Source organism: Pan paniscus, chromosome 11, assembly GCF_029289425.2.
Source record: "Pan paniscus chromosome 11, NHGRI_mPanPan1-v2.0_pri, whole genome shotgun sequence".
Taxonomy (NCBI): Eukaryota; Metazoa; Chordata; class Mammalia; order Primates; family Hominidae; genus Pan; species Pan paniscus.
Window position 1 is genome coordinate 38,967,368 of NC_073260.2, and position 25,119 is coordinate 38,992,486.

A 25,119-nucleotide genomic window follows, 5' to 3' on the forward strand; every position below is an offset into this window, starting at 1 on the left:
TCTCCTTTCTCTTTCCTTTGCCAATTAAACCTCCACTCCTAAAGTCACTCCTTGTGTGTCCATGTCCTTAATCTTGGTGTGAGATGACAAATCTCAGGTATTTACTCCAGACAATGACACCGCTTCACTAAGACATAAAGCTACACCCTCCTTTAGAGATTTGCTCTGGCCAAACTTACCCCTCACCCCAAGAGGGCACTCACTGCCAGTGATTCATCCAACGTAGGGGTAGAAAGGCCAGCTAGTTTGTCTCAAGTAGAAACCAACTCTTTGTGGCAATTTGTGCTCCTGCTTTTACAGTATGACCAGGTTGAAGTAACACTCTGAGACAATATCCTTGCTTAGCAACTTCTACTTTATTCAGTTTTCCTTACTCCCTGTCTCCTGAAAGCATTTCCTCAATAAACCACATGCATGCTATTTCCTGTCTCAGGCGGTACTTCTACAGAATTTGACCTAAACCATTACATTGTGAAATGGGATTGTCAGTAAGGGAAGTAAAAGTAACTCTTCCCAACTTGCAATGTCTCCCTAAGAGACATTACAAAAAGAAAGGGAAAAGACTGACACCTTCATATATGCTATACGAAACTGCACATTTTAGTGTACTGCTAGACATAGTGGGCAGATTTCCTCTTGCATGCCAACTGTTGACTATTATATGTTGTGCTGAGAAGGATTCTGAGACCCAGCCTGGGCTCAGTGAGCAAGAGTGCTGATGGAGACGGGATACTTGCTTCAGGCAGGAGATAGAGGTGTGCAGGAGGAGGTGTGGTGAAGGATAATTTCAGCATAATTTTGCTGTTGAAACAAACCTTTCTATTTTCTTAACATTTCAGGCATATTTTTGGTGCCAAACACAAGGTGGTAAATTCCTCAGTAACTCAATTTCAAAACAACTGTGGATGTGACATTTCCAAGGCACTACACTGTAGTGGTTAAGAACAGAATTCCATCCCAGGCCACAGGCTCAAAGTTAAATGGCCTGGGTTGGAATTCTGGCTCCTCCATTTACAAACTATATGATCTTGAACAAGTTACTTAATCTCAATTTCTAGGTCCATAAAACTACAATAGTAGTATAAAGGTTCACTATAGAATTTTTATAAGAATGAAATAAGTTGATTCATGTAAAGGTAGAACAGTGCTTGGTACATGTTAATTATTTGATGACTGTAAGCTTTTATCATTTTCATTTAATGATTTCACAATAGTAGAGTCTTGGCCAATGAGTGATTATTCCTTACTTAAAAAGTTTATTTATCATCACATAACTGGTTATTCATGTTAATTTAAGAAAAAGTCCTTTGTACTGTAGAATTATAAGTTTTAGGTGATGAAATACAACTACTTAAACTTTTAAGTGAATATTTAATAAGGCTGGTGATTGACCTGATTATCCGTGATTCATCAGGTTACGGTTTGGGGGACTTAATTCCTTCTGGCAATTACAAATGCTAATCACCTTAGGGAAGACAGTAAAAGAGGAAATCAAACTGAGAGATTTAAAATTAGAGGTTGAAACTCTTGGAAATATTGATTAGAAGAAATAACTTTTTTTTTTTTTTTAGTATTTATTGATCATTCTTGGGTGTTTCTCGGCGAGGGGGATGTGGCAGGGTCATAGGATAATAGTGGAGAGAAGGTCAGCAGATAAACACGTGAACAAAGGTCTCTGGTTTTCCTAGGCAGAGGTCCCTGCGGCCTTCCGCAGTGTTTGTGTCCCTGGGTACTTGAGATTAGGGAGTGGTGATGACTCTTAACGAGCATGCTGCCTTCAAGCATCTGTTTAACAAAGCACATCTTGCACCACCCTTAATCCATTTAACCCTGAGTTGACACAGCACGTTTCAGAGAGCACGGGGTTGGGGGTAAGGTTATAGATTAACAGCATCCCAAGGCAGAAGAATTTTTCTTAGTACAGAACAAAATGGAGTCTCCTATGTCTACTTCTTTCTACACAGACACAGTAACAATCTGATCTCTCTTTCTTTTCCCCACATTTCCCCCTTTATTTTTCAACAAAACCGCCATCGTCATCATGGCCCGTTCTCGATGGTCGCTGTCTCTTCGGAGCTGTTGGGTACACCTCCCAGATGGGGCGGCCAGGCAGAGGCACTCCTCACTTCCCAGATGGGGCAGCCGGGCAGAGGTGCTCCTCACATCCCAGACAATGGGCGGCCGGGCAGAGACGCTCCTCACTTCCCAGATGAAGGGCGGCTGGGCAGAGGTGCTCCTCACTTCCCAGACGGGGCAGCCGGGCAGAGGTGTTCCTCACATCCCAGATGATGAGCAGCCGGGCAGAGATGCTCCTCACCTCCCAGACGGGGCGGCCGGGCAGAGGCGCTCCCCACCTCCCAGATTGGGAGGCCAGGCAGAGGCGCTCCTCACATCCCAGATGGGGCGGCCGGGCAGAGGCGCTCCCCACTTCCCAGATGCGGTGGCGGCCGGGCAGAGGCGCTCCTCACTTCCCAGATGGGGCAGCCGGGCAGAGGCATTCCTCACTTCCCAGATGGCGTGGCAGCCGGGAAGAGGCGCTCCTCACATCCCAGACGGGGCGGCCGGGCAGAGGCGCTCCTCACATCCCAGACGGGGCGGCCGGGCAGAGGCGCTCCTCACTTCCCAGACGGGGCGACTGGGCAGAGGTGCTCCTCACTTCCCAGACGATGGGCGGGTGGGCAGGGGCGCTCCTCACTTCCCATACTGGGCAGCCGGGCAGAGGCGATCCTCACCTCCCATACGGGGTGGCCGGGCAGAGATGCTCCTCACCTCCCAGACGGGGTGGCCGGGCAGAGGCGCTCCTCACTTCCCAGATGGGGCGGCCGGGCAAAGGTGCTCCTCACATCCCAGATGATGGGCGGCCAGGCAGAGACGCTGCTCACTTCCTAGACGGGGTGGCGGGTGGGCAGAGGCTGTAATCTTAGCACTTTGGGAGGCCAAGGCAGGCGGCTGGGAGGTGGAGGTTGTAGCAAGCTGAGATCACGCCACTGCACTCCAGCCTGGGCAACATTGAGCATTGAGTGAGCGAGACTCCGTCTGCAATCCCAGCACCTCGGGAGGCCGAGGTGGGCAGATCACCTGAGGCCAGGAGCTGGAGATCAGCCCGGTCAACACGGTGAAACCCCATCTCCACCAAAAATACAAAAACCAGTCAGGAGTGGCGGCGCGTGCCTGGAATGTCAGGCCGAGGCAGGAGAATCACCAGAACCTGAGGCAGGGAGGTTGCAGCGAGCTGAGATCATGGCAGTACAGTCCAGGCTTGGCAAGAGAGGGAGACTGGAGGGAGAGGGAGGGGGGAGGGGGATGGGGAGGGGGAGGGAGAGATAACTTTTTAATGGAAGTTCTTTTTCACCTTTGAAAGTCATTTCCAATGTTGATTTACTTATTTCACTATTTTTGATGCCAGTTGAACAACATCTACTCATCAAAAAGTATTTTTTAAGTGCTTTCATATCTGGTATTGGTATGATTGCTTTGTGAATAGCAAAAGCATGTAATTTAAGGATAGATATACACTATTTTGTGGACATGTTTGCACAGTGTGCAAGCTACTTGAAATAATGGTAACAAAGTTAGGTTAACGGGGTTTCTACATGAAAAATTAAATTTTATGGTTCCCAAGATAAACCAGAAAGAATTTGGACTGCTGCTGTCTTAGACATGTGCTAATGTGGCTGTTATTAGTCTGAGGTAGAAGATACTGAGGTACTGGATGAATGGTTTGCATTTAGCAGTGATTGTTTTCAAGCTATGTTTAAAATTTCATTATGGGCCAGGCGCGGTGGCTCACGTCTGTAATCCCAGCACTTTGGGAGGCCAAGGCGGGTGGATCACAAGGTCAGGAGATCGAGACCATCCTGGCTAACACAGTGAAACCCCGTCTCTACTAAAAATACAAAAAAATTAGCCGGGTGTGGTGGCGGGCGCCTGTAGTCCCAGCTACTTGGGAGGCTGAGGCAGGAGAATGGTGTGAACCCGGGAGGTGGAGCTTGCAGTGAGCCGAGATGGTGCCACTGCACTCCAGTCTTGGCGACAGAGCAAGACTCCGTCTCAAAAAAAAAAAATCCATTATGGTGAATATTTAATTGTAACAAAAAATAGGCTACATTTGCATTAGCCTACCCTAGATGATACCTAATTGGCACACAAATTCCATAGGAAGGCAATATTCCTACTCATTAACTTTCTTTATTTCTTTTTTTCTTTGAGACAGAGTCTCACTTTGTCACCCAGGCTGGAGTGCAGTGGCGCGATCTAAGCTCACTGCAGCCTCTGCCTCCCAGGCTCAAGCAATCCTCCCACCTTAGCTTCCCCAGTAGCTGGGACTACAGGTGCGCACCAAGACGCCTGGCTAATTTTTGTAGTTTTTTTTCTTTTTTTTGGTTAGAGATGGGGTTTTGCCATGTTGGCCAGACTGGTCTCAAACTCCTGACCTCAGGTGATCTGTCCATCTTGGCCTCCCAATGCGCTGGGATTACAGACATGAGCCACCACGCCTGGCCTCCTACTCATTAACTTTCTACAAGAATCCTGTGATGAAATAATTACACAAATTTCAAGTAAGAGTTTATAGAACCATACACATAAAAGGTAACCATGTGAGATGATGAATATGTTAATTTGCTTGATTGTAGTATTCATTTCACTATGTATATATGTCTCAAAATTACATGATACACCTTAAATATATACAACTAAAAAAAGTTAATAGATAAATATATTGTGCTAGGGGTCAGTGTGGGTTCAGAAAAACAGTCACAGAAAAATCTAGTTGTATAACGTATTTTAAAAATATTTTGGGGGCAGGGCGTGGTGACTCATGCCTGTAATACCAGCACTTTGGGAGGCCAAGGTGGGGGATCACTTGAGCCCAGGAGTTTTGACACCAGCCTTGGCAACATAGCAAAACCCTATCTGTACACATAAAAAATAAAAAACTTACCCAGGCACGGTGGCACGTACCTATAGTCCCAGCTACTCAGGAGGCTGAGGTAAGAGGATTGCTTGAGCCCAGGAGGTATAAGTTGCAGTGAGCTATGATCATGCCACTGTACTCCAGCCTGGGCAATAGAGTGAGATTCTGTTTCAATATGCATTTCTGCTATAATCATTATTATTTTCACATGTACCATAATTGACTTTAAAAGGAATATAAGTACATTCTACCTTAACGAAAGATAGTCTAAATGGTCTCATATATTGGTTGTGTTAGTTATAACAATATCTGTAAAGTTGTAAGTAGCTAAATATCATAAAATTGATGAGCAAATTTAATTTCACTTAATAAACATATAATAAATAGATACATTTTCCTATACCAAACAAGGAAACAAGCATTATAATAGAAAGGTTAAGCATTATGTAACAAACAACCCTTGATATTAAAGTAGACTCTCACACAGTTTGGCACAAAGTAAGCTCTTGGCAAATGTCAATTTCCTTCCTCTTCTCTCCTCTATATTAATATATTGACTTTCTCTTATTAAATGTGGTATATTTTTGGTTTCTCTAAAGAAACAAAATTTCAGAAGCATTGATCACACATATGATTACCACCCAGTCTCCCAACTCTCCTGGATGATGTAGGCTGAAGGGAACACAATTTAACGCCTAGGAAGGATGGGAAAGTGAACTATGGTGTAATAGGTACAGGCAATTGTCTCAACCAAGCCTCAGACAAATTGCAGGCAGATCAGGGATTTAAACCTTTCTTCATAATGTAATCTTACTATTTCAAACTACAGATGCTCCTTGACTTATGATGGAGTTACATCCCAATAAACTAATTGTAAATTGAAAACATCATAAGTTGAAAATATGTTTAATATACCTAACATACCAAACATTATAGCTTAACCTAGCCTACGTTAAACGTGCTCAGAAAACTTTCAGCACAGTATTCAATAAATTGCATAAGATTGCCAAAGTCAAATAAAATAGAGAGACTAATTTTAAAATGTTTTATTTGGGACACAAGAATTGCAATTCAGGGCATAAATACCGGCATGGTGGTTTTGGGTATGTATGAAGAACAAAGGGAAGGTTGGAGGTTTTAAAAAAGGAGAAATGTTATGTATTACTTTGAAAGAAAATTCATAGGCACTAATAAAGTTTTGAGGAGCTGACAGGTTCTGATTGGTGAGTGACAGCAGTGGGTAAAAGAAGTCTAGAGTCAAGTAGGTTGTTTCCTACTGGAGGTTTACTGGAGGTAAACCATTCAGGCTTTAGCATTTGAAAGTGTGAGGCTAGACACCACCTGTTCATGCAGATTCAGGAAAACATTAGCAGTTCAACCACCAGGTCTCTTGCGAAGCTGAGTTCAGGCATAGCCCCTTCCACCTGGCGGACAGGGAACCAACTGTTCATAGGCAGGCAACACAAAAAGTGTTCTCAGGTCATTTATTGGACAATCCTGCTTGTTCTCCAAAGTCCACTCCTTCACTTACAGAAAGTTCTGCATGTTTTTTTCCATCAGAGGAAATAACCTATTCATGTCTGAAATAGGAAGAGAGAGATGCTCATTTGCCTTCCTACCTCCCACCCACTTCCTGGGTTGGATATGGTCATGTCAAGTTAATTGGCATCTGTTCTCCTTCACAAGGATGAGCCACACTGTTGGTCAGTCACATTCTGCCTAGTTGAAGCCATGAGAGTGAAAGTGTCTAGATAAAAAAAGGAGAATGCATTTAAGGACAGGACCTTGAGGAGCCCCTATGTTTAGAAGGGCATGGAATAAGAATAAGCTGATGGAAAAAAACAACAACACAGAAAGAATGGAAGGTATTAGAGCCAGCATGTAAAAAGCTACAGGGTGGGTGGGGTGATCAACAGTGTCGTATGCTATAGAGAGGAGACAACTATAAAGACCAAGAAAAGGCCAGATTGGATTTGCTGGTTTTAGGCCTCTAATAAATTTGGAAAGAGAAGTTTTAGTTAACCGGTGGGAATAAAGTCTCCTTGCAGAAAATCTTGTAGTAAGCTACAGAAGTGTCAAGATTTTAAGAAATTTGAAGGTAAAGCAGTCATGTTGAGTGTATTTTATAAATTTGTTCATATCTTTTCTTCACCTACCCCCACCAATCCCATCACAGGTTTTCATCATCTTTCTTTTTTTTGAGACGGAGTCTCACTCTGTCACCCAGGCTGGAATGCAATGGCGTGATCTTGGCTCACTGCAACCTCCACCTCCTGGGTTCAAGTGATTCTCCTGCCTCAGCCTCCCAAGTAGTGGGACTACAGGCACACACAACCATGCCCAACTAATCTTTTATATTTTTAGTAGAGACTGGTTTCATCATATTGGTCAGGCTGGTCTCGAACTCCTGACCTCAGGTGATCCACCCACCTCAGCCTTCCAAAGTGCTGGGATTACAGGCGTGAGCCACTGTGCCTGGCCAGTATTCATCATCTCTTACCTGGTTTATTAAAATAGTCCTGTTTCTAGTGTCACTCTCTGACTCCCACCCCATGTTAATAACGGTGGCTATGTTGATAGAAAAAATAAACCTCCAAAATTCAGCATCTTAAAGAACAATAAATTCATTTCTCATCTCATCCAGAGTAAGTTTCTAGGTCAGCAGGTGGCTTTTCTCCATGTAATGATTCACAGATCCAAACTCCTTCCATCTTAGGCCTTTGTCATTTGCAAGGACATTCGTCTCATTTGCATGATTGAGGCAGGGTCACCATTGCCAAAATTCAGCTGGTGGAAAGGGAAAGCAGGAAAAGGGTCAGCCTGGTCTTAAGGTGCTGGTGTGGAAGTGGTGTGCATCACTTCCATCACTTCCATCTTACATTCCGTTGGCTAGAACATGCTCACATGGCCACACCCAACTTAAGAGGACGCTGGGAAATGTCAGCTAGCTATATGCTCAGGAAGGAAAGGAGGCTGCATTTGGATAGACAGCTCTCAGTCTCTGCCAACCTCTCTGGGCCTTATTCATCCTCCACACTGCTGAAAAACTAGCTACCTGATCATGTCATTTCCCTGTTAAAAAAAGAACAAAATTCAGTGGTTTCTATAACTGAACAACAAACAATTATTGAGCATCTACTGTGTGCTGAACACTGTAGATACAATGGAAACAAAAAGAAAGATTCTGCATTTGTCCACTTGAAGCTTATAGAGGAGCTGGAATTCTGGGAATCATATGTAATTCCTCATTGTCTCTCACCCCTATACCCAAGCCATCATAAAGACCTGTGAATTTTCCTTTCATTCACAGTACTACTCTGGACCGGGCACGGTGGCTCACGCCTGTAATCCCAGCAATTTGGGAAGCAGAGGCGGGTGGATCACCTGAGGTTAGGAGTTCGAGACCAGCCTGGCCAACATGGAAAAACCCCATCTCTACTAAAAATTAAAAATCAGCTGCATGTGGTGGCACGCACCTGTAATCCCAGCTACTCAGGAGGCTGAGGTAGCAGAATCACTTGAACCCGGGAGGCAGAGGTTGCTGTGAGCTAAGATCACACCACTGCACTCCAGCCGGGAGACAGAGCGAGACTTCATCTCAAAAAAAAAAAAAAAAAAAAAAAGTACTACTCTGTACCCCTCCTCCCTGTTCCCCCCAAGTGTGGCCACCCTAGATATTTCTTTAAAATCCTAAATTGCATAGCTTTTACATAACCAGAAGTTTAGAAGATGTTATCAAATAACCCATGAATGTGCAGTGTGTGGGGGGAAATGGAGCATTTAAACTAGTTTGTTGGTATTATCTATTTTTATATTTATTCTCATTCAGCTCCTGCTTGAAGCTGTGTGGGAAACCTTTTCTGTAAATGCTATCTGATCCCTTTTCTTTCATGTAGTGGCTAAGTTCATTATCTGTGCTTGGTGGTCCATGAGATTTCCCTCTTTATCCTCAAAACAAACTCCCTGTAGCTTCAGTTGCTTGAATGGCTTTCTACTCCTAGTCACCAATATATCCCTCAGTAAAACAGTAATTTTATTTTTGAAAAGCATATTTAACATCTAATGTGGGCATCGTATAGTATTACATATTTTGGGGTGCCCATAGCATCCTTTGTGGTAAATGCTTTCGCAGTGGCTGGTGCCTGGTTTGGAAAAGAGCAAGATATCTGTATTATTTCCCTATTGCTGGTGTAACAAGATATCACAAACATAGTGGCTTAAAGCAATACCCATTTATTCTCTCACAGTTGTGTAGGTCACAAGTCTGAAACTATGTTAAAAAGTTTGCTTAAGTACATAATAATAATAAATTCCAATTAACATGATTTGTTCTAGTTATGAGATTGATTTGCAAACTCAGTCTGCAGTAAGGAAGACAAGATAGCATTGTAAGTGAAAAGACCCCAAACCCAGCAATATCACTTACTAGTTGTGTGGCCTTGATTAAGTTACTTAACCTCTCTTAGCCATGTATCATATATTGCTGTATAATAATAATGCCTAAATCATAGAATCATTATAAGAATATATGAAAGTACATGTAGCAAAGTATATGTAAAAACTGTTGGCATAAACTAAATGATCAATAAACACTAAATAAGTAAATTTAAACATAAATGAGATGGGCCGGGCGCGGTGGCTCATGCCTGTAATCCCAGCACTTTGGGAGGCCGAGGCGGGTGGATCACCTGAGGTCAGGAGTTTGAGAACAGCCTGGCCAACACAGTGAAACCCCATCTCTATTATAAATACAAAAAAGTAGCCGGGCGTGGTGATGCATGCCTGTAGTCCCAGCTACTCGGGAGGCTGAGGCAGGAGAATCACTTGAACCCAGGAGGCAGAGGTAGCCATGAGCCGAGATCACGCCACTGCACTCCAGCCCAGGCAACAGTGTGAGATTCTGTCTCAAAAAAAAAAAAAAAATTAATTTTGCCTATTTGTTAAATTCACATAAATGGAAAAATAAAGTATGTATTCTTTAGTATGTGGCTTCTTTTGATCAAAATCATGTCTGTGATATTTTTCCACATTGTTGTGTGTTTCAGTTGTTCATTCTTTTATATTGCTGAGTAGTATTCCATTGTGTGAACATACCACGATTGGTTGATTAGTTTTCCTGTTGATGAACATTTGGTTGTTTCTGGTTATGAACAAAGATGCTATGAACACTTCTGAACAGAACTTGTAAATTTAATTTTTTATTTATCTTGGGTAAATGCCTAGTAGTGGATTGCTGGATCATATGGTAAGTGTAAGCTGAACTTGATTAGAAACTGAAGAACAGCTTTCAAAAGTGTACATACCATTTTATAGTCATAACTATAAAACGTAAGCAAAATATAAGACTATCAGAGTTCCTGTTACTCTTCCTCCTCGCTACAATTTGGTGTCATATTACATGACAGAGGCTGTGCCTAATAATTCTCTCTCTTTTTCTCTCCCATGTCATCCTCACCAGGACTCAATAAAATAGGCATTAGTGTCACCCAAATTTTATAGATGAGAAAATGAAAGTACAGAAATAAGAAATAATTTGCCCAAGATCACACAACTTTCAAATTGTGATGCAGGGAATTTTATCTGGTAGCCTTCCTCCAGTACTGCTTTTGTTACAGGAAAGGGGTACCAATCCAGACCCCACCAGAGGGTTCTTGGATTTCATGCAAGAAAGAATTCATGGCAAGTCCATACAGTAAAGTGAAAGCAAGTTTATTACAAAAGTAAAGGAATAAAAGAATGGTTACTGCAGAGACAGAGCAGCCCCGAGAGCTGCTGATTGCCGATTTTAATAGTTTTTCTTGATGATATGTGAAACAAGGGGTCAGTTATTCATGCCTCCCCTGTTTAGACCATATAGGGTAACTTCCTGACATTGCCATGGCATTTGTAAACTGTCATGGCGCTGGTGGGAGTATAGCAGTGAGGACGACCAGAGGTCACTCTCATCACCATCTTGGTTTTGGTGGGTTTGGGCTAGCTTCTTTACTGCAACTGTTTTATCAGCAAGGTCTTTATGATCTGCATTTTGTGCTGACCTCCCATCTCATCCTGTGACTTAGAATGCCTTAACTGTCTGGGAATAGATTCCAGTAGGTTTTAGCCTCATTTTACCCTGCTGCTAATTAAGATGGAGTTGCTCTGGTTCAAACACCTCTGAGACACTTTCATTCATTACACATTACCTCTTCAGGTAGAGCTTTTACTTACAGAGATAGTTATAATATATATTGTAACTATAGTACATATATATTACATAATCTAGTTACTTCACCCTACTGTACAAATGAAAATAATTGCCCTAAATAGATAATTTTATTAATTTGGCACTTGTGCCCTTTGCTCTTCCTAAATTTCCTGGTTATTTTTCAGAGCTTTGGATGCTTAGGTGTATATTTCCAACCTGGGTCATGGATGATTCCAAAGGAGAAAGGATAATTGAAGAACAGCTCTTGCACAGGGTATGGTAACAGTACTCTTAGGTCTTCTCTCAACTTCAAACAACTGGTTTACTGCTTGCCTTAGTCCATTTTCTATTACTTATAACAAAATACCTGAAAGCGGGTAATCTATAAGAAATGAAATGTATTTCTTACTGGTCTGGAGCCTTGGAAGTCGAAGCAGGAAGGGAAACATCTGGTGAAAGCCTTCTTGCTGGGAGACTCTCTGAAGAGTCCTGAGGCAAAGCAAGGTATTATATGGGGAGGGGGCTGAGTGTGTTAACATGCTAGCCCAGGTCTCTCTTCTTCTTCTTATAAAGCCTATTCATCTATTAACTCATTAATCTGTAACCACCCAATGGGTTCATTTTGCCCACTGCCCAGAAAGAGCTGACTTATCAAGACACGGGAATTGCAATAGAGAAAAAGTTTAATTGACATAAAACTGGCTGAATGGGGACCAGAGTTTATTATCACTCCAATCAGCCTCCCCCAAAATTCAGAGGCTAGGGTTTTTCAAGAATAGTTTGGTGGGCCAGGGAATGGGTACTGCTGACTGGTTGAGGATGCAATCACTGGGTTGTGGAAAATGGTCCTTGTGTATGTGGAATCTTCTTCTGGGTGAGGCCACAGGACCATTGCTGGGTCTGGGTGGAGCCATTGACCAGAAATGCAAAAACCTGAAAAGATATCTCCAAAGGGCAGTCTTAGGTTCTACAATAGTGATGTTATCTGCAGGAGTAATTGGGGAAGTTGCAAACCTTGTGACCTCCTGAATAATGGCTGTTAATTGTTTACATCTACAACTTAGCAGAATTCAGGCTCCTCTCATCCTCCTAACCTGGTGGTCTTTCATTAGTTTCACAAACGCAGTTTGGTTTTGGGGAATAGTTATTATCACTGAAACTATAAACTGTCTCCCAAAGTTAGCTTGGCCCAAGCCCAGGAATAATTGAGGGCAGTTTGGAAGCTAAAGAGAAGATGGGGGTTGGTTAGATCAGATCTCTTTTACTATCATAATTTTCTCACTGTTATAATTTTTGCAAAGGCAGTTTCAAATTCATTTATCTATGAATGAATTCATCCATTCATGAGGGTAGAGCCTTCATGATCCAGTCACCTCTTAAAGGGCCCACCTCTCAATAATGCCACATTGGGGATTAAGTTTCGACATGAGTTTTGGAGGGGACATTCAAACCATAGCACTGCTAAAAAGAAAACAGCTACTATATAAAGGAAGTATCTGTGAACTATTTACTACAGAAAAGTTAGCTTACTTATTCTGTAACTATTAGCCCTTGTAATCATATTTCATACAAAAGAGTAAGGGATATAGAAAGAGAAAAAAAAAGTTTGAATTTTTTTTTCTGGCTTCAGATCACAACTGATATAAATGTGCATGTACTTGTGAGTGTGTGAATGTGTGTATAAGTATGTTTATGTGTGTATATATGGTAGATATATACTAAATTATATACTATATAATTTACTATATACTATATAGTAATATATATACTAAATTATATACTATATAATTTACTATATACTATATAGTAATATATATACTAAATTATATACTATATAATTTACTATATACTATATTTTTACTAAACTGTTTTTTTTTTTTTGAGATGGAGTTTTTTGCTCTCGTTGCCCAGGCTAGAGTGCAGTGGCGCAATCTTGGCTCACCACAACCTCCGCCTCCCGGGTTCAAGCAATTCTCCTGCCTCAGCCTCCCAAGTGGCTGGGATTACAGGCATGTGCCACCACACCTGGCTAATTTTGTTATTTTTAGTAGAGACGGGGTTTCTCCTGTTGGTCAGGCTGGTCTCAAACTCCCCACCTCAGGTGATCTGCCCACCCCAGCTTCCCAAAGTCCTGGGATTATAGGCGTGAGCCACTGCGCCCAGCCTATATTTACTAAACTTAAAAATATATAATATATGCTATATATTATATACTATCTATAGCATAGATATATTTATATACTAAATATATAAATATATCTATGCTATAGATAGTATATAATATATAGTACATATATATTTCATATATAAATATATTTATACTATATACATAATATATATATTTTACTATATATTTATTATGTCATTAAATTATTAAATGTTATTGAAAAGTGGGCGTTTCATAAATGTACATTGAGGAAAGAATAAATAAGTTTATCCAGGTGACTCTAAGCAAATCCAGAATGTCTCTGCATTTCTCTTCTTGGACTTAAGTTACTTAGAAGAAAAATTCTAGAGGACTGAACTAAATAAAAACGGAAAGAAACCAGAATATGTGACCCCAAAACATGCCTCTTTGACACCAATATTTTTGAGCTAAAGGCAATTAAGCAAACAGAGGAAGAGCTCTTTCTATCCTCCCAGCTTTTCTACCTAAAAACAGGATATACATTCTCCTTCACTGGAAATAACTCATATCAGCTTAGAGATAGCACCAAAGGAATCTTCAAACAAACTTAATAATGACCCATTACCTACCATTCATTTCCCCATATATTTACCTCCCCATAGTTTCCTGCCTTTGGAAGCCTAAACCTGATTTCCTTTGTCTTGTCACTTCTCTTGAATTTTTTTTTTTTATTAAAACATATATATGCCAGAATTCTAAACCACTGCTTTGAGTCACCTTCTGATTATGTTTCCCCTGCGTGATGTACACTGCAGGTGTTAATAAACTTGCTTGTTTTCTCTTGATAATCTGTCCAATTGCAAACTTATGATGTTGAGGATAAATTATATTTCCTCCTTGACATGATCATCTCTAATCTCTGGATGAAGAACTTGCTTAAGGCTCTAGATGTGACACCTCTGGGGTCAGTGCCAATGACTTAGGGAAGATTTGCCCTATATCCTGAGTCTTACAGGCCTTGGCAGCGAAGACTTAGATGCATAGATGAGTATTTTCTCTAGACCAAGGGCATGATTGCTATATTTTCCAAATCCAAATTTAGGACTTATAACCTGAAAAGGAACTTCAGGTTACAAGTTATATTGTAAATAATTCTAAATAATTGCAATTTTTTTTTTTTTTTGAGACGGAGTCTCATTCTGTCGCCCAGGCTGGAGTGCAGTGGCGCAATCTCGGCTCACTGCAAGCTCTGCCTTCTGGGTTCATGCTATTCTCCTGCCTCAGCCTCCCGAGTAGCTGGGACTACAGGCACCCGCCACCATGCCTGGCTAATTTTTTGTATTTTTAGTAAAGACAGGGTTTCACTGTGTTAGCCAGGATGGTCTCGCTCTCCTGACCTTGTGATCCGCCCACCTTGGCCTCCCAAAGTGTTGGGATTACAGGCTATTTGTTTATTCATTACAAGGCATAAAAAATATGGCCCAGGCGGATCACCTGAGGTCACAAGTTCAAGACCAGCTTGGCCAACATGGTGAAACCTCGTCTTTACTAAAAATACAAAAAAATAAGCCAGGCATGATAGCGAGTGCCTGTAATCCTAGCTACTCGGGAGGCTGAGGTGGGAGAATCGCTTGAACTCGGGAGGCGGAGGTTGCAGTGAGCCGAGATCGCGTCACTGCACTCCAGCCTGGGTGACAGAGCGAGACTCTGTCTCAAAAAAAAATGTATATCTATATCTATATGCCCCAGGAAATGTCCTTAGTCTCTTGTGAGTCTACTTGTATTAAAAAAATTATATTATGGAAAATTCCACACACAAAAATAGAGAATGAACCCCCACATTCCTATCCTCCAGCTTTGACAATTATTAGCTTGTGGACAAACGTGTTTTATCTCTACTCCACTGTTAAGGACTGAATGTTTGTGTCTCCCCCAGATTCACATGTGGAAGCTCTAACCCCCAATGTGACAGTATTAGGAGGTGGGATTACAGCACTTGAGTGCCCAGGCACTCAATAAATTTTTGACAAAGGAATGAAGATATAACTTTCTTCACCCATTGCAGCCTAAAATGCAAGAGAAGCTCTGGGATATTAAAATGAGAAACAGTCTTGGAAAAAAATTAATTTGAGCACACAGAATATTTTCCAGTGTGCACTACAAAAAACGTGTAGTCAAAAATATCCATAGAAGTGTTGCTTAGAATGGGGCAAAAGCCCAAGGGAAAACCCACCCTCACAGGGTTAATGAGAATTACAAGCCAGGCTTTAGGCTTGTACTGTAGTCAGGCATCAACCAGCATGCACTGGTGTGCTCTGACTCATTTCCCTGCAGCTGCTAACTAATCGAGGATCATGCAGCACACTGACCACCTGCTCCCCCATTGCTCCCATAGATAGAATCTGACACTGGACCTTTTTACCCAAGAATTGCTTAAGGTGTTTTTCAGATCCTGAATTCCAGCAGAATGGCTGATGCCAACCGTCTGAAAACCCCTACCAAGAAAACGACTCAGCATCTCCTGGTCCCATGACTTCACTCCCCACTTCTCAACCAGTCAGCAATCCCCATACTTTAGCCCATCACCTGTCCAGACCCCTTAAAATCCCCATCCCCAAACCTCTCAGGGAGGCAGATTTGAAGTTTCCTCTCGTCTTGTCTTCTCGTTCGGCTGCCCTACAGTTATTCAACTCTTTCTCTGCTGCAATCTCCACTGTTCTGGTGCATTGGTTTGTTACCATGCAACAGGCAATCGAACCTGGTGGTCCTATAGCCATATTAAAGTGAAACTGAGAAATAAATAAATAAATGTGAAACAGAGAGGTGTGACTTAGAAATTGTACACATTGGGTGTCACAACTTCCCTATACTTTGTGTTTTCATACTGACCTTGTTCACACTAATAAAGTGCCAACCTTGACTGACTGATTGTGATTCTGATGATGAGGAGGAAGAGGAGGAGAATAGGGATATGGTAAGAAGATTTTAAACCATTCTCTTTTCTCGTCTTCCAAGTATTTACAAGTGGCTCAATTTTTCCAAGTATTCCTTTCTTTCTACAGAACTTCCATTAAAATAAAAAACAATTCTAAATCAAGCCTTATGGACAAGAATTAATGGTTCTCCCTAATATATCCCAAATCGGTGTGTCACTTGGGCAAGTCACCTCTCTCCCAGATTCTTATTTGTCCTACACGTAACTGGGGTTTTGCAACAGATGTTACTCTTCCTTCTCCTTTCCAGGTCTGTTAGAAACTTTATTAGGAAAGCCTGAAAGTAAAATCTGTACTGTTTACATCCAGATAAATGTTTATACTGACTAAATAATTTCCTCAAATCTGGTCACCTTTCTATGGGAAAATTCCTCATCTTAACAATGTTTCATGCATAAAGGTCATTTGGCCTCTTAACTGCATTGTTGGATATTTTTAAGACCAAAAGCTTGCTAAACCCAAAACAGCGAAAGCATTCAGTTGAAAATAAAGTGAAAAGCCACATATGTCTTAGAGGGAGAAAACAGTGCTAATGATTTTAGGCCTTAATAGTTTCAAGATCCCGACTGGCTGCTCTGAAAAGCCATCTTTGCATTGTTCCTTGTCCAGCTCCTTGCTCGCGGCGGCTGCCTCCGCCGCAGACTCTGGCAGCTTTATCGCCGGAGTCCGTGAACTCTCGTTTTCTTTTTAATCCCCTGCATCAGATCACCGGCGTGCCCCACCATGTCAGATGCAGCTGTAGACACCAGCTCTGAAATCATTGCAAGGACTTAAAGGAGAAGAAGGAAGTTGTGAAAGCGGCGGAAAATGGAAGAGATGCCCCTGCTAACGGGAATGCTAATGAGGAAAATGGGGAGCAGGAGGCTGACAATGAGGTAGATGAAGAAGGGGAAGAAAGTGGGGAGGAAGAGGAGGAGGAAAAAGAAGGTGATGGTGAGGAAGAGGATGGAGATGAAGACGAGGAAGCTGAGTCTGCTACAGGCAAGCGGGCAGCTGAAGATGATGAGGATGATGATGTCGATACCAAGAAGCAGAAGACCGACAAGGATGACTAGACAGCAGAAAAGGAAAAGTTAAACTAAAAAAAAAAGGCCGCCATGACCTATTCACCCTCTATTTCCTGTCTCAGAATCTAAACGTAGTCACCTTCCAGTATTGAGGCCCGCCCCCCCACCATGGGCAGTGCCACCCACAGATGACACACACTCTCCACCACCCAACCTAAACCGTAAGAATTTGCAACAGGGGAGGAAAAAAGAACCAAAACTTCCAAGACCCTGCTTTTTTTCTTTTTTTCTTTTTTCTTTTTTTTGAGGCAGAGTCTTGCTCTGTCACCCAGGCTGGAGTGCAGTGGTGCGATCTCGGCTCACTGCAAGTTCCTCCTCCCGGGTTCATGCCATCCTTCTGCCTCAGCCTCCCGAGTAGCTGGGACTACAGGCGCCCGCCACGACACCCGGCTGATTTTTTGTATTTTTAGCAGAGATGGGGTTTCACAGTGTTAGCCAGTATGGTCTCGATCTCCTGACCTCGTGATCCACCCACCTCGGCCTCCCAAAGTGCTGGGATTACAGGCGTGAGCCATCGCGCCCGGCCTGCTTTTTTTCTTAAAAGTACTTTAAAAAAAGAAATTTGCTTGTATTTTTAATTTACATTTTATATTTTTGTACATATTGTTAGGGTCAGCCACCTTTAATGATCTCGGATGACCAAACCAGCCTTCGGACCGTTCTCCGTCCTACTTCTGACTTTACTTGTGGTGTGACCATGTTCATTATAATCTCAAAGGAGAAAAAAAAAAAAACTTGTAAAAAAAGGGCCAGGCGCGGTGGCTCACGCCTGTAATCCCAGCACTTTGGGAGGCCGAGGCGGGCGGATCACGAGGTCAGGAGATGGAGACCATCCTGGCTAACACGGTGAAACCCCATCTATACTAAAAATACAAAAAATTAGCTGGGCGCGGTGGCGGGCGCCTGTAGTCCCAGCTACTCGGCAGGCTGAGGCAGGAGAATGGCGTGAACCCGGGAGGCGGAGCTTGCAGTGAGCCGAGATCGCGCCACTGCACTCCGGCCTGGGCAACAGAGCAAGACTCTGTCTCAAAAAAAAAAAAAAGATTGTTTTTCTGTTGTCGTTTTTGCTTTTCTTACAAGTTTTTGTTTTTGTTTTTGTTTTGTTTTGTTTTGTTTTTGAGAGTTAGTCTCGCTCTTTCTCCCAGGCGGGAGTGCAGTGGCGCGCTCTCGGCTCACTGCAAGCTCTGCCTCCCGGGTTCAAGCCATTATCCTGCCTCAGCCTCCCCAGTAGCTGGGACTACAGGCGCCCGCCACTACACCCGGTTAATTTTTTGTATTTTTAGTAGAGACGGGGTTTCACCGTGTTAGCGAGGATGGTCTCGATCTCCTGACCTCGTGATCCGCCCACCTCAGCCTCCCAAAGTGCTGGGATTACAGGTGTGACCCACCACGCCCAGCCCTGAAAAACAATCTTATTCCCACCATTGCAGTAACTTTTTTGTGTATGTACTTAGCTGTACTATAAGTAGTTGGTTTATATGATTTGGTTAAAAAGGCCGGCTGGCATGGCTGCTTACGCCTGTAATCCCAGCACTTTGAGAGGCCGAGGCGGGCAGATCATCTGAGGTTGGGAGTTCAAGACCAGCCTGACCAACATGGAGAAACCCTATCACTACTAAAAATACAAAAAATCAGCCGGGCGTGGTGGCTCATGCCTGTAATCCCAGCTACTGGAGAGGCTGAGGCAGGAGAATCGCTTGAACCCGGGAGTCGGAGGTTGTGGTGAGCCAGGATCCGCCATCGCACTGCAGCTTGGGCAAGAGTGAAACTCCGTCTCGAAAAAAAAAAAAAAAAAAACTAACTAAAAAACAGGCCAGGCGCAGTGGCTCACACCTGTAATCTCAGGCCTCTTTTTTTTCTGGGAGGCTGAGGCGGGCAGATCATGAGGTCAGGAGTTCGAGACCAGCCTGGCCAACATGGCGAAACCCCGTCTCTACTAAAAATACAAAAAATTGGCTGGGTGTAGTGGCGGGCGCCTGTAATCCCAGCTACTCGGGAGGCGGACATTGCAGTGAGCCGAGATCGTGCCACTGCACTCCAGCCCGGGCGACAGAGTGAGTTTCCATCTCAAAAACAAAAAGGCCAGAGATAAAAGGCTTCTTTTTTTTCCTTTTTTTTTTTGAGACGGAGTCTCGCTCTGTTGCCCAGGCTAGAGTGCAGTGGCACGATCTTGGCTCACTGCAACCTCCACTTCCCGGGTTCAGGCGATTCTCCTGCCTCAGCCTCCGGAGTAGCTGGAATTACAGGCGTATGCCATCACGCCCGGCTAATTTTTGTATTTTTAGTAAAGACGGGGTTTCACCATGTTGGCCAGGCTGGTCTCAAACTCCTGACCTCATGATCTGCCCACCTCAGCCTCCCAATGTGCTGGGGTTACAGGCGTGAGCCACTGCGCCCGGCCTTTTTTTTCCCTTTTTTTGTTTATAAAGTTGCTGGGGGTTTTTTTGGTCTGTTTGATATATGCGTGAAACAATGTTGTCCAACAATAAACAGGAATTTTATTTTGCTGAGTTGTTCTTTAAAAAATAGTTGCAATATACCAGAGAGAAAAATAATAAACAAGTAGGCTTTCAAAAATATCAAGGTTATTGGTATTTAAAATCAAACTATGGCTAGGCACGGTGGCTCACACCTGTAATCCCAGCTCTCTTGGGAGGCTGAGGAGGGAGGATCACTTCAGGCCAGAAGTTCGAGACCAGCCTGGCCAACATGGTGAAACCCCGTCTCTACTAAAAATACAAAAATTAGCCAGGTGTGGTGGTGCACATCTGTAATCCCAGCTACTTGGGAGGCTGAGGCAGGAGAACCACTTGAACCTGGGAGGCGGAGGTTGCAGTGAGCCGAGATCACACCACTGCACTACAGTCTGGGTGACAGAGTGAGACTCCATTTCAAAAAATTTTAAAAATAAAATCAAACCATTAGAGTAGTTCAGACCTTCCCCTAACACTTGCAGGGCCCAGACTAAGAATGCAAAAGAAGGCCCAAATATCCTATATCCAGGTATTTAAGTTGCAAATCGAATTAAACTGTCAGAGAAAACATGCTCTATCTTCCTAGCTTGATAAATGCGCCCTTCTAAAACATTAAACTTTTTTTTTTGGCGGGGGGTTGGAGGGGACGGAGACTTGCTCTGATGATGCCCAAGCTGGAGTGCAGTGGCATGATCTTGGCTTGCTGCAACCTCCACCCCTCCAATTCAAGCAATTCTCCTGCCTCAGCCTCCCAAGTAGCAGGATTACAGGCATGGGCCACCACACCTAGCTAATTTTTGTAATTTTTTAGTAGAGACAGGGTTTCACCATTTTGACCAGACTGGTGTCAGACTCGCAACCTCAGGTGATCTGCCCACCTCAGCTTCCCAAAGTGCAGGGATTACAGAACATTAAACTTTTAAAATTGGTTTAAAGCTCTATTTCTCCTAAGGTAAAAAAAATGGAGCTAGTGCAATGGTGTGCACCTATAAACTCAGCTACCCAAGAGGCTGAGGCAGAAGGATTGCTTGGCTCAAGAGTTTGAGACCAGCCTGGGCAACACAGCGAGACCTTGTCTCAAAAAAAAAAAAAAAAAGGCAAAATGTCAAGATAATTGAGTGTGATTATGGTTGAATGTGTCTGGATGCTCTGATGATAAGCTGGTGATTAGGGGATGAGTAATAAAATAAAATACATATTGCACGATTATTATTTTTTGGGCCTTCACTTATGTTATTTTATTTTCCAAGACGGAGTCTCACGCTGTCACCCAGGCTGGAGTGCAGTGGCGCGATCTCGGCTCACTGCAACCTCCGCCTCCTGGGTTCAGGCAATTCTCCTGCCTCAGTCTCCTGAGTATCTGGGATTACAGGCATGCACCACCATGCCAGGCTAATTTTTGTATTTTTAGTAGAGACGGGGTTTCACCATGTTGGCCAGGCTGGTGTCCAACTCCTGACCTCATGATCTGCCCGCCTTGGCCTCCCAAGGTGCTGGGATTACAGGCGTGAGCCACCGCGCCCGGCCCACTTATGTTATTATAATTGAAATCGGCACATAATTTATGCTCTACTGACGGTATAGATGCTTGTTACATCTAGTCCTACATACATACAAATGTAAGAATAGCATGCATCATTCAGTGTTAGAAAATGTTTCTCAGGTGCTATACGCAACTGTGGTGAATACCAAAGTGATTTAAGTACCTCAGGAATCAGAATTGGAATGTGAAAAGAACATGAATGCTCAGCATACCAATATTTCAATTAGGCAAGAGCTAATTGCTTTCATGCTAACCACGTGTAAGGATTTGGCAGGCAATTATGTTTTTTTCTTTCTTAAGTGCTTCCTCCTCTGGAATCCTTCCTCTAATTGGAACGGTATCTGCTTTGACATCAGTGGCATACAACCCACAAACTCTCATGACCTTTGTATGCAGATGCCTTGTGTGTTGGGAGCATAGGTCAAGAGATATCCCTTGGTGAGCAGTGTTGCACATAAGCGTTGGTGTTTAGGGCTTTAGGTCATGCTGTGCCAGCACAGGGCATGGGGTCCTGAGAGACGAAAGCACCATTTGCTGGTAACAAAGCAACATAGGTATTGGGGTGCATAAAATGTGTTGGGGTGCCAGGGTTCACAGCAGGGTCCCTCTTGCCTGGGTCTAAAGGAGATATTGCTGCACTTCATAAACAAAACATTTGTACTAATTATGCCAAGAAAATTATTTGTTCAACCTGATTCTACCCCTTTTAGGTATCCAATATAATAAATTACAACTCCATAGTATTAAATTAATGTCTTCTTAAAGTAGAATCATAAGAACAGTAGAGAAATATAGTAATAAGGGAAACAATAAATTGGGGTCCTGTTCACTAGCAAATCGTGCCTGTTCTTTGTTGAAAATGTGAAAATTAAGGTAAATAGCATTATTTTCTAAAGCATGTACACAGGGTAGAGCTGTTGTAATTGTGTTTTTGTTTTTTTGCATTTCAAAAAGTCTCCTAGGCCGGGCGCGGTGGCTCATACCTGTAATCCCAGCACTCTGGGAGGCCAAGGCGGGCAGATCACCTGAGGTCAAGAGTTCGAGACCAGCCTGGCCAACATGGTGAAACCCCGTCTCTACTAAAAATCACCCATTTTCCCTAGTTCATTCAACAGTGGGATTCCTGTGGACTTATGTTTTCTAGTTTTGTGGGGGAAAATCAGAACTACTTTCCCAGAGGAAGTGAAAGTTAAGCTGAGACTTAAGGAGGTGGCATTCAGCCAGGTGAAGGGCAGTAATCCAGGTAAAGTATCGAACCATATATCCCCCCAGTTCTCAGTAGTGCTCAGGGGACATTCCCATTAGTGATGATTCATGTGGCAGTGAGCAGGAGAAGCAGCTGACTGCCACGTAGGACAACTGCTGTTTTACTCCTAGCTATCTCTCTTGCCCAAGCAGTAGTATACAAGTGGGCATGTCATATATTAAAAATATATATTCAATATATACAAATATGTATCATATATTATTTATATTATATATATCTATAGGTATCCATCTGTCTATCTAGGAAACAACATAAGAAATGTAAGAGCTGGTCCCTTGCATTGGAGAAGTTTATACAGCAGTGAAGGATATAAACAGGAGAATCAGACTTAGGGAAAGTGAATAAGGAAAAAACATCACGAAATGCCAGGTGAGTGAGTGACCTGCATCATACTTGCACTTAAAGCTTCGTCTCTTCACTCCCTGAACAACCAGTGAAACAGAAAGCAAGGATAGGGGAACTGGCTAACAGCTGGTTTTGATGTCTTGTCCCAAGAACTCCTTTCTGGCCTGGCACAATGGTTCACACCTGGTTTTGATGTCTTGTCCCAAGAACTCCTTTCTGGCCTGGCACAATGGCTCACACCTGTAATCCCAGCACTTTGGAGGCTAAGGCGGGCGGATCACTTGAGGCCAGGCGTTTGAGACCAGTCTGGCCAACATGGTGAACCCTGTCTCCACAAAAAATACAAAAATTAGCCAGGCATGATGGCGCACACCTGTAGTCCCAACTACTCAGGAGGCTAAGGCATAAGAATCGCTTGAACCTGGAAGGCGGATTTGCAGTGAGCTGAGATTGTGCCACTGTACTCCAGCCTGGATGACAGAGTAAGAGTCTGTCTCTGGGAAAAAAAAAAGAAGTTCTTTCTGATATCCGGAACCCCTTCCGTCAAAAAGAAAAACACCACCAAAAGAAACCAGTCACCCCATTACAGTGTGCAGGTAAAGAGCACTGAGTTAGACTTCTTCCTCCAAGGGCTGGTCCCAAGCTGCAACCTGGACACTCCTATAGCTAGATGCCTGTGGTGTGCAGCGGCTCCCCAGCCTGAGGGCTTTGTGGAGGCTGGGCTCATCCCACTCACCTAGACCTGGTGAAGGCGGAAGGGAGGAGGGCCAAAGGTGTGGGGCAAGGGAGGGTGAGGAGAAAGAAGGAAGACAGAGACTACAGCACTCCATGGTCAATGGCATAAAAGAGGGCCAGCTACCTGTTGTCAGGGCCACTATCACAACCTCCTGCTATTCCCATGCATGGGAGGGGCAGGGCTGGGCCTGGGTGCTACCTGGGAGGGGCATCCATCCATAATCTGGATCCAGGCCCCACCTGTGCCCCTTCCCTTCTGGAACTCCCACCCTCACCTGCTTCTCTCTGCTGGGTTCAGTCTTTCCGTCGGGGAAACCTGTGGCACTGTTTGTCTAGGTAAAATCAGGGCCCCGGCTTTATTCTGGGAAGCTCTGAATAATAATTACTAGGGAGAAGAGGGAGGAAGCAACGCGGTAAATCAAGAAAGGACTGGGCGCTGATGAGGTCCCCGCCACTGTGTTGTCACTGAGCTGTTGTGGTGCTGCTGTCAGCGCACCCGGGCCCACCCAAACCTTTCCATTTCTTACCTACATTTGGTCTCATTCATTCGCATCTAGAAATGTATTCAAATGAAAAACAATCCAGGATATATGCATATGTTAATTTTCAGGGATGTTTAGCAAGGCTATTTGTGGTAGAAAAATTGGAAGCTACATAAATAACAATAGGCGACTGATTCTAAATCATGGAAATTCGTTTAGTAAAACTTTTTTTTTTTTTTTTTTTTTTGAGACAGAGTCTAGCTCTGTGACCTGGGCTGGAGTGCAGTGGTGCAATCTCGGCTCACTGCAACCTCTGCCTCCCGGGTTCAAGTGATTCTCCTACCTTAGCCTCCCAAGTAGCTGGGATTACAGGCGCCCACCACCACGCCCAGCTATTTTTTGTATTTTTAGTAGAGACGGAGTTTCACTGTGTTGGCCAGGCTGGTCTCAAACTCCTGACCTCATGATCCACCCGCCTCAGCCTCCCAAAGTGCTGGGATCACAAGCATGAGCCACCGTGCCCAACCAGAATTTTTTTTTTAGACAGGGTCTCACTCTTTGCCCAGAATGCAGCACAGTGGCATGATCATGACTCACTACAGTCTCCAGTTCCTGGAATCAACCAATCCTCCTGCCTCAGCTTCCTGAGTAGCTGGGATTACAGATTCATACCACCACCCTTGGCTAATTTGTGTGTGTGTGTATTTGTGTGTGTGTGTGTGTGTGTGTGTGTGTGGAGATGGGGGTCTCTCTGTGTTGCCCAGGCTGGTCTTGAACTCCTGGGCTGAAGCCACCCTTGCGCCTCGGTCTCCTGAAGTGCTGGGATTGTAGGTATGGGCCACCACACCCAGCCTTCTGGTAGAATTTATTGCGCACATTTAAAGTCATTTTATGGGAGAATATTTATGATTGACAGAAAATGCTCACTATAGGCCAGGTGCGGTGGCTCACGCTTATAATCCCAGCACTTTGGGAGGCCGAGGCAG

At 43.5% G+C, this 25,119-nt stretch overlaps 1 protein-coding gene and 1 pseudogene across 2 annotated transcripts in view; one reads left to right on the forward strand and one right to left on the reverse strand.

Annotated features, from left to right (window-relative positions):
- Window positions 1–1,554: 1,554 nt before the first annotated feature.
- Window positions 1,555–25,119, reverse strand: part of LOC117981766 (major facilitator superfamily domain-containing 14C-like) — a 132,052-nt gene continuing 108,487 nt past the window's right edge. For both annotated transcript variants that reach the window (XR_008626665.2, XR_010109018.1), the window contains 2 exons: window positions 4,963–5,060; window positions 1,555–3,276 (listed from right to left, as the gene is read on the reverse strand). The gene's annotated coding sequence lies outside the window, so the exon portion shown is untranslated. The remainder of the gene's footprint in view (window positions 3,277–4,962; window positions 5,061–25,119) is intronic.
- Window positions 16,612–18,004, forward strand: LOC100989261 (prothymosin alpha-like; annotated as a pseudogene).